The sequence below is a fragment of the Erigeron canadensis genome, chromosome 3 (genome assembly GCF_010389155.1).
Source record: "Erigeron canadensis isolate Cc75 chromosome 3, C_canadensis_v1, whole genome shotgun sequence".
NCBI classification, from domain to species: Eukaryota; Viridiplantae; Streptophyta; class Magnoliopsida; order Asterales; family Asteraceae; genus Erigeron; species Erigeron canadensis.
In genome coordinates this window covers 27,897,093-27,907,331 of record NC_057763.1, presented here as the reverse complement: position 1 = coordinate 27,907,331, position 10,239 = coordinate 27,897,093, and the positions used below count along the sequence as shown (strand labels likewise).

Below are 10,239 nucleotides of genomic sequence, written 5' to 3'. Positions count from 1 at the left end.
CATGTAACTTATTGGTTATGGCGCTAACAAGAAACGTAGAAATTTAATGAGTTTCAGAGGTTCAAAGTAATTCCATCACAACTCCTCTGCTTCGCAGTGGTAGGAACATGGGGGCAATGAAGGGAAGACCTGGGAAGACTTGGGTTCAATCCCAAGCCAAACAGGCTTTCCCATTAATTTGGCGTGCCTTCAGGCGGACAGTTTAGTGGGTTTTTCTTGGATCGTGGAGCTACTAGGCCTGATCTCCATGTGAGCGGGTTGGGCCAGTTTGCAGTAACCTTTCGCCATTGGGTCACCCCGGACGAAATTTTGGGCTTCGGATTGAATGGGCCGTTAAGAAAGTAATACTATGGCTAGAGACCAGTCACCATAGCGTTCATATTGAGGATGATAAAAACTACAGGTAGTTCCATGGCCAATTTGTTTAAATTGTATTTTTAGCATGTTGAATGGGCAAAATCAAAAAGAGAAATGTGTTATACAGGATTGAACACTTCCCAAAGTGTAATTACAAGGCCTCCTAAACTATTTTTATAAAGAAAATTAGATTGGTATTATACTAATATAGTCTTATGATGATTATTAATGCATCGAATTATAAAGTAATATGTTTGCGGTAGCCTATCCTGATGGCACCATGTCAACCCAAATCCATGACCAGTACCCAAGCCTTCTGATCCTCCACTTTTATACATCTAATGAAAACAAGTGAAAAGCTAGGAGAGGGAGTGATATAGCATTACCCGTACAATGGACCGCTACTCCAGTATGCATTATCTGAACAGCTGTTTTGACCTTCTTAACATACTGACCTCCACTTCCACCTGCTCTAGAGAAACCAATTTGCAGGTCTTCCTCTGGTATTTTCACATCTAATGAATCTTTCAGGAAGAAGAGGCATCGCTTCAATACCAGAAAAGCTTATCTGGATCAAGACCACAAAGTTGCATTTTTCAGTCACAAATATAAGAAAACATCACTCACTTTCATTATTAGAGTATTTTGGACATTTGACAAACGGCAGGGAAGTTATACCAGATGAAGACCTTTTGCATTAAAAAAAGATTGTCTAACAATTCGATGTTTTCCTTTTTCATCATACAAGTATCCGAATGCATATAGACCTTCGAGCTCAATGGTAGCTGACTTGGTCCAGCTTTTTCCCCGTTGACTTTTCAATCACTCTTGTCTTGTATCGTTGCCATTCCTTACATACATGATACATCCTTAGAAGCCTATCAAATAACTTTGCATAAAAACCAATAAAAAAACAAATTTTGTTGCATAATGACATAATGCATGTATATAAAATGATTTGGCTTCTGTGATCATAAAGTCAACACTTGGTGTATGGATATGTGTTCAGAAAGTGATAAAGTATCATTAAATGACCCAGATTCAGATAACAGGCTTTAAATAGAATGGGCGGTAAAAGATAGTTTTCAGATGTAATGTACTTATGTTTTCCTCAGTTGTAACACTAGGTGTTTGGATTTTCAAAAATTCCCAATTTTTCGAAAACACTGATAGATATATAAACATAAAACATGACAGTTCTATGAAGTAACGGGGGACATTTAGTGATAAGACCACTTGTAAGTCTTCGGTGATAAGGAAGGTAAAATGAAAAGTTATGGTAGGTGACCTGTTAATGTTGAAGGTCCTCGGTGAAGAGGGGTCGGTTAGACCATTCACTGATGGTGAAAGAGGAAGGTGGGTCTGCTACTTTATTTTATCCTAGTTGTTTTGTTTTGCCTGGGTATAATGTGGGGTATTTAATTTGAAGGTGAAGGGTTAAGGGAAAAAAGAGAAGGGGTTGATAGTGAGAAGGTGGTGCTGCCATGACATGAAAAAGCGTAGGTGAAGGGTTAAGGATGGTCTAAGGGTGAAAAGCCTCTTCAATCAGGTTAATAAAAAGTGTGACCCTTGTACCAATGCTTTGCGTTGGTACAAAGCTTAGTTTGACCCCTAAATAATCAGATGCAGAATATTGTCTATCCAAACATTACAAAACCATAGTCGAATAATTATGTCCAAAATCAAACACCCCCCAATACATCTTTGCAGACCCCTAGATCTCTTTATGCTAGGACCATATGGTGCAGGATATAAGGAACCAATGAAACAGAACCAAATCTGGGGATTGACTTTACTTGATTAGAAAAATTGATTTTAAAGTTTACCTGTACATCAGTACCTCCTGGCTCCTGCACCGGCTGTTATATTGATAGCATCACCTTCCTTGTGGCAGGACCCAGAAAGAAGCTGACTTAACTCAAATTGATCTAACGCTTTACTCAGTTCTTTGACGATGATTGCAGCTTCCACAAGCAGTGCAGTATCAGTAGAATCCATCTCTTCAGTAAGATCAACTATAGTTCCTGCATCATCAAGCTGATGTCACGTGTCAATGCACATGAAATTCTAACACTATCACAAAAATAGAGATGGGAAACTGGACGGGACAGGCAAGTTGGGTAACCAGTCAAAACAGGTAATGTATAATTGAAGCCAGGTTGGGAAAACCAGTTAAAGCCCTTTTTGTCAGTGTTGTAAAACTGAAATGAATCGGCCAAGAACTCGGACTCAGATCGGGGACTGGCTTGTCTACGAGTTGAGTCGGGCTGGATAGGACTAAAATTGGTCAACGGCTAGAGCCTTAGACTCGGGTCAACTTTGGTCAAACTTGGCGGACTCGGTCAAGACCTGGCTGACTCTGGTCAAATTCCGTTTTTCAATAAAACTTCTATTTAAAATCCTAAATTTCTTTTAAGTTTATGTTTCTAAACAATTACGGTTGAACTTTTGAAGTATTTTTATTTTGGTAAAAGGTTACCCCGTTTAAACTTTTATACCAACAACAATGATGAGAGTACAGATTACAGAACAAGTAATGTGGCAGAGAACCACATTAATTCCTTACATGACATGCCATGGAAGGTTAAACAAGCCAGAAGGCAAACTAAACTATAATACTAGCTAACACAATGAAACTACTACATCAACTAACTTATAACACAATGAAGTAAGGGCTGGTGTAGTAGTCGGACTCCATTACTCAGGTGATGCCATCAGGAGTGTTACAATCAACAAGTAAGCATCTCGGCAGGTGCCAATCTTCGAAGTATTATGTTAATGTTTCATGTTTCAAAACAATTATGTTTGAGTTTGGAGTTTATTACATATAATTTCAAAAAATAATTATTTTATTACATAGAAAACCCAATCCGGATACCCACCGATTCCGATCCGAGTTTTCAAAAACACCTGTGATTTGAGAATGTTTATTTTGACTTTGACGTCTGTCAATGCCACCAGAGTTTGTTGAGCTGATAACCAATCATCCCAAAAAGAATAACTTGATGCTAATGCCTCCAACTTAGCAAGTTCTTCACCTAATTGTTCCAAACCCGCAGAAGCCCCAATGCTGCAAGGTATCCTCAACATCTTTCCGTAAACTATAGAAAGCTTTAAAAAACTTTTGACCATTAACAAGCTATACAAATGCATTAAGGGCTGGTGAGAAGTGCATGTCATAGTACTTATGTGACTTAAAATGATTGGAATCATATAACCAGTCATATAAAACGGACTACAATATAAAGTTTGAATGTATTCTTAACCTGACAACCTACGCAACATCAAGTACTAGTTTTAATGTATAGATATCAATGATACTCTATTTGTTTATACGTTAATCATACTAGTCTTAATACCCATACGATGCATGGATTGATTACATTACATATATCTCACGATTACGTTTTTTGGAGTCTTCCTTATGTAGTAACGAGCTATTTTAAGTGATGTACTTTTGCATTTCTAGCACATATATGAATTATGAAATATTAGTTGCAATAATTAGTTTCACAATAAGAACAAAATGAATTCCAGTAATCATGAAAAAAAAATAAAGAAAGTAAAAGAACGAACCCAAGGTTGGTGACTGTGGTAGTGTGGAGATCATCAATGGAGGAGGAGCGACGGCTGTGGTGGTGGAGCGGCCGTTGGGTCTTTAGGTAATTGGGTGGATCAAGAAGAATGATGGGGGTATATTGGTCTTTGACATATTTTATTAGTTGATGGAACTTTAATTCCTTCAAATTTAGGAAAACTTTTTTGTTACAATATGAGAAGTGATAATCTACTTACTATACTATTCATGTTTTATACTACACTGTATAAATATGCAATACATAACAATGATAAATTTATCAAATTCTGTAGTACGAATATCACTTCCTTTTCAATATATAGTTCAAAACAAGCACTCATCTCCGACACTTTGGGTTCTTCGACACCGTTAAGCCTTAAAAAATCAGTTCACATAAAGACCCCAAATTGTTGAAATTAGGATAAAATGGTGAAAGGACCTCGCTATGGGAGCAAGCGGTTATGATTAAAGTTACCGTTGACAAAGGAGATGCGAAGGCCATTAGCGTGAAGCAACTTAGCAAGTTTCGTCATAGGGTTGATGTGGAATGGGTAGTTAACGCAAATTGCATGAGTTGAAATGTAATAACTTTACATGGATATTTAAATAATACGAGAGTAAGTACCCGCGCGTTGCGGCGGTGAGATGGTGGGGGTGATAGCTAGGTCAGAGAGTGTGACAATCAAATGCCTACGGCCTCCGCCCTCCGCCCTCGGATTTAAAAATTCGTCGAAAGTATATTGAATGACATCTCTAATGAAAGAGCATGAAATTTTAAGAACACCCATACATTTTTTTATAATTTATCGACGTATGGTTTTGGAGATAAAAGATTTTGAATGAATTGGAGGAATAAATGATTTATGGAGGAGAGAGACAAAAGATGATTGGTTGAGATTTGAGGAGAGAAAAAGGGTATTATGGTTATTTTAGATAAATATAGAATAGATGAGAGGCATATTTTGGGGATGTACTTAAATCAATATTGAAAATTTCAACTCAATGTTGAAAATCTGGAAGGAATCTGCTTTATAATATAGTATAGATAATGAACTCCTTAAGTGTTTACTCTATATAATGGACTTTAAAAATTTCAATTATTGAATGTAACCAAACAATAAAAATTTATAAATTGATAACATAACAACTTATATGATTGTCATACATATACATCCAATAATTAGAATTTAAAAGTTTATTGAATACAATAAACATCTAAGTAGTCCATTAAACAATATAAATATTCGTGAATAATTCATCATATTCTAAAACTTTAAGTTCCATTTAAATAAAGGCATCATTGCGTAGCCTATAATATGCATAGAATATAACTAACTTAAAATTTTACTTTTGGTGTTTGAATTGATCAAATTCTACATTTAGTTAGGTTTTTTAAGTAAGTAACTGCTCAATGCCGCCTTCCGCAGGTTTTGAGCCCCAATACCTCGACGGTGTATGGGGGAGGTTAAGATGTAGGCAGACCTTATCTCTACCAAAGTAAAGAGGCTGCTTCCAGTTTCTCACTACAAGAAAACTACCATTTAGAGACAAATTTAGCGACATGCTATTAAAGTCGCTATTTTGAAACTCAAGTAGAGACTTGTTTAGCGTCACCTTAATTGTCATTGTCGCAACTCAAGTCGAAAACCGAGTCGCAGAATGTTTCTAGTTTAATAAGACGCAACGGTTGTCACCCGTAACATGGTCATCGATGCGGCTGGCCCAATATTTCAGTTTGAGTCAGTTCCTAAAGCATCATCTAGAAGTAAGTTTTTACACATTCTTGTCCATTTTCTGATCTTTAGGTCGCTTACACTAAGTTTATTATGATCAAGTTTTTTCTATCTTGTTTGATTCATATATAATGCCTATCATTTTTCAGCGTTCACATAAAAATGTAATTAACCACAATAGTAACTAGTGAGTACGTCTAGATGCATGGATTTTTACTCGGAATCCTCTTGTTCTGCAGTTTCATAGGATTGAGAAAGGAAAAAAATATGCAGAGTTTGCTCACCTACCAAGAGAGGGTATTCATTGAATTTGGTATGTGTGACACAATTAAGCTTTCGTTTCTCAATCATCGTGCTTAAGTTATTGCTACTTCACTAAATATACGTTGCAACTTGGAAGTAATCAGATGTTAATATATCTTTAATTTCTTTTTTAGTTGGTGTGAGAAAGGAGATTGCTGATCAGCTGATGAAGACTGACCGAGAGACAGGTCGTACTAAACAGATTTCCTTTCTTATTATATATCTCGGTATTTATCTCGTAATGGTGAGATATACTTATGTTGATATATGTTATTAACCATCAAACATCTCTTATATTTATGAAGCCCTTGGTTAGAATAACTACTAATTTATGTCTGATCTTTGACAATTATGATCTTGACCTTGACCTTGATTGAAATCGTTCTGGCCTTACAAAAGTAGCTGTTGGTGAGTTTACATTATGACTTTTGCATCTTTCGTCACTTTGCTTTAATTACCTAAAGTAATATTATCTATATCATCTTTGTAGAGGGTCAGTCACATAACATTGTGCAAGACACTAAAAACTTGATGCGATAAAAGGTAAATCTTATTTCCTGATAAAGCTCACTTTTCGTGAAATTTCTTTTAGTTTTGAACGGCAGCTACCTTAATTTTTCGCATGATATCTAGTTCCACAGGTTTTGGGCAACGTAGAGATTGTCTAAAGTACAGATTGTGTGTGTGTGCGCACACGTATGTATGTCTATATATATATGTATATATATATTATATATTTCATCTTCTATGCTTGACTGAACAGGTTAAGTTGTCGTACCGAGATGCAGAGGTTCGATTACTTCTGTTTACTTACGAAAACATTTTACAAGGTTTTGACCTTTTAGCATCCCCATGGGGTACGTACACGTTTATAAAACACGGAGCCTTGTGTCATGCTACTATTATAGTCAACTTCACCATTCTATACAGTATAACCTGCAAACCTTCGTTTTTGTAACTTTGTTGTCCATAAAGTTGAACCTTATTCTTAGCTTCTCTAGTCTGTAGTAACTATTATGATTCTGGTGTCATTCTTATTATATGCAGATTTTCCCTCCCAAATTGAGAACATTGCAATTGGTACTGGATGTTGCATGCTGAGGAGGTACGCTCTATATATGATACTTAAGGTCACAAAATCGCTGGATTGTGGTTGTGTTGGGTAACAGTTAAAATATGGTTTCTTATAAACGACTGATTAGTATGTGAGTCAGCATTGGATGGTTCTGGTTCGACCAACAAGTTGTTGCCCATTCGTTTTAGTTTTGTAGTTTTAGAATGATAATTGATAAACTACCCAATAAAAGCTAAACTTGGAACGGGGAAATTTTATGCTCTCTTGGTCTTATAAAAATTGATCCTGAGTTAGGCTGTTAATGTCCCATTTATTTAAGTGCTGCATGTGATCCCAGCCCAACTTGCCGATTATAAACATAAAACTATGGATAAGTAGATATGTCATGTAAAGCAAAGCAAACCTAACATGTTTCGATACAGACCAAAAAATTCCTGTTTGACCTGTTATCTAAAGAGCTCATTTTCCACCTCTAACTCACATGGCAGCATACTTGTACTTTTATCTTGTCAATTCCAGGATTGTATGAGAGTGGGCTAGGTGACACAACAACAGGTAATAGCCTGCTTTGATCTTTAACAGAAAAAGTATTATCCAATGAGAAAATCCATTATAGGGACAGTTATAACACCCAATTGTTGATGTCGTTGCAGGTTAAAATTTTAAAATTACTGTCCGATCATGTGGCTGCAGCGTGCATGCAATAGATTTTAAAGTGTAGAGCTATGACTTCAAGTGCTAAACTAGTAGTGGCTGGTCTGACACTGCTGGAGGTGGTGTTTATGGAACTTGATAATTTTTGTGACAAGATGCGATTCAACCTAAGCTATAGACCTTTGGTTTAAATTTAAATCCTTTTTGATGTTTTAGTTTTCTAGCAACAGTGTTGAATGTTTTATGGAATAACTAGTCACACTACAACAAAGTCTTTATATGTTATATGTAAACACTTAAAAATGTGTAGAATTATAAAGTTCGCATTTGATTAGTGTGGGAGGAAAATTGGTGTCACAAAATTAGAATTGAGAGTTCACAATTTAAAATGCGATTACTTTGAAAATAATCCTCACAATTCTAAATGTGAGAATTTTAAAGTAATTCCTCACACTTCTAAGTGTGATAATTTTGTGTGATTCCTCACACCTCAAAGTGTTGGGATTGTGAATTAATTCCTCACACTTCTAAATGCAAGGATTTGAGATTATTCTTAACACTTTTAAATGTGAAACTTTGAGACAATTCTTAACACTTATAAGTGTGAGATTTTGAAAAATAAATTTTCACATTTATAAATGTGAACACTTTATATATATACAAAAAAAAATAAAAAAATTGGTGTATATATATATATATATATTACATAATAGCACTTTGACAAAGCAGATAAGCTATAAATCAATCAAAATCACTTATATTGTATAAGCAATACATTTTTAAAATCCCAACAAATAAGATATGTAAGGTATATGTCAACTAAGAATAATCTTAAACCCATAAACAAAATCACATCATCACAGTAGACCAGTAGCATGGCTTGCAGTAGACCAGTAGCTTTACTTGCAAGAATTGTAGATGAAGTTGAAATTCTAAACTATGGTATCTGTTGCAAGTGTTGTATACTTCACATCCCTCATCAAGTGCTCCACTCCTATGGAAAGAGAACTGCAAACATCAAGTATCGAGTTTTAAACATAATAAGGCAAGTATGTAAACTAATGAGTTAAACCAGCTAGCATATTGTGAATACCTAGCTAGAATACGATAATGGTTTGTTATTGCTGCTGCCAGATTGTGTGTCACACCAATGTAAGAGGTGTTCGCTTGTAGTATTGTTCATTTGGTTTTTCAGCAGGTCCTCGTATAAAACTGATATACTGACTACATTGAAAACATGACCATCACAGCTTAATATTACAACAATTTGAAAGAGAATGGACAAACCTCATGAACTTCATACGTAGATATAAAATATGTCAACTCATCCAAGAATAACGGCACCATTAAATTGGAAGGGACAAACAAAATAGGGTGAGAGATATTGATGGACTTAAATAGTTTGTAAAAACGATTGAAAATATTATAATGAGAAGAGTATATAACAAAATCAAGCCGACTTCTGATGCTACAATATTGTATGATTTACTAACATGATCGGAACTCAAAATTATCCTATTCCCATTGATAACCTAAGTATAGCTTTTGCGCCTTATAACTGCATCATAGTTGAAAAACCAGGGCCGAAAAACGTTGATAATCGCCAACACTAACCAGCCTGCATGAGCCCCTCCAAGAAAAATGTGGAAGGAAATATTCCAGCCTAACTCAACAGTCAACAGCCCACTAAAAAGAGTGTCTGCCCATACTAGGATACATGAACTCATTCAGAAAGTCCTCCCCTTGGACCAACCGAGTTACACACTTAACATCTAGTCCTAAAATTGTAGTTAGAAGAGAAAGTAGTCAGCGGACAACCAATGTTCGAAATCATGTGATGATAAGTCCCAATCTTAGCTAGAAGATCAAAAAAAACCTAGTTACCTACCCACCGACCTCTGATGAGATGTCAAATAACCTCAAGGAGCGCTTATGCTTAGCTTCTGAAGATGTCATTTCACTACAATAATCAATTTCTCATCAAAGATCGCTATATCTACATCTGTAATCACATATTTCTAGCCGGAAACCTTATTATTCAACCTTCAATCAGTGAAAACCTAAAATTTAGTTTCCAAAGTACTAGTTCTCACAAAAAACCCCAAAATTTACCACAAATAAACTATAAAAAAGCATAAAATGAACAAAGTTAACATCAAATACTTTCTGAAACTGTTAATTCACCACAAAACTTAAAACTAACTTCAAATTAACAAAAATTTAGCATAAACTTCAACAAATTTCTTCAGAAACCCTAAAAATACCACCGATCAACTTAATTTCAACTCAAAATTAATATTAAATAGCTTCAGAAACTATCGATTCATAACAAAACCCTAAATATCTCCACAATTGATCTAAATTTTAGTAACATCAAATTAACATCGAGCAGCTACAAATTCTAATAAATTTCATAAATTTAACATAAAATAGATCCAGGATAGTACCTTCGACAGTTATACGGCGGTGTGACGGTTATACGACGGTGGTGCGGTAGTATTGTGGCGGTAGTGCAATCAAATTCAACCGCGGAATGATCC

At 35.4% G+C, this 10,239-nt stretch overlaps 1 long non-coding RNA gene and 1 pseudogene across 1 annotated transcript; both read right to left on the bottom strand.

The window, feature by feature from the left end:
* Nucleotides 1-417: 417 nt before the first annotated feature.
* Nucleotides 418-5,560, bottom strand: LOC122591823 (annotated as a pseudogene).
* A 2,869-nt stretch (nt 5,561-8,429) lies between these two features.
* LOC122592866 lies at nt 8,430-10,239 on the bottom strand. Its single transcript, XR_006322772.1, has 3 exons — nt 10,147-10,239; nt 8,793-8,923; nt 8,430-8,707 (listed from the first exon to the last, which is right to left on the bottom strand). It is a non-coding gene; the product is annotated as an uncharacterized LOC122592866 (long non-coding RNA).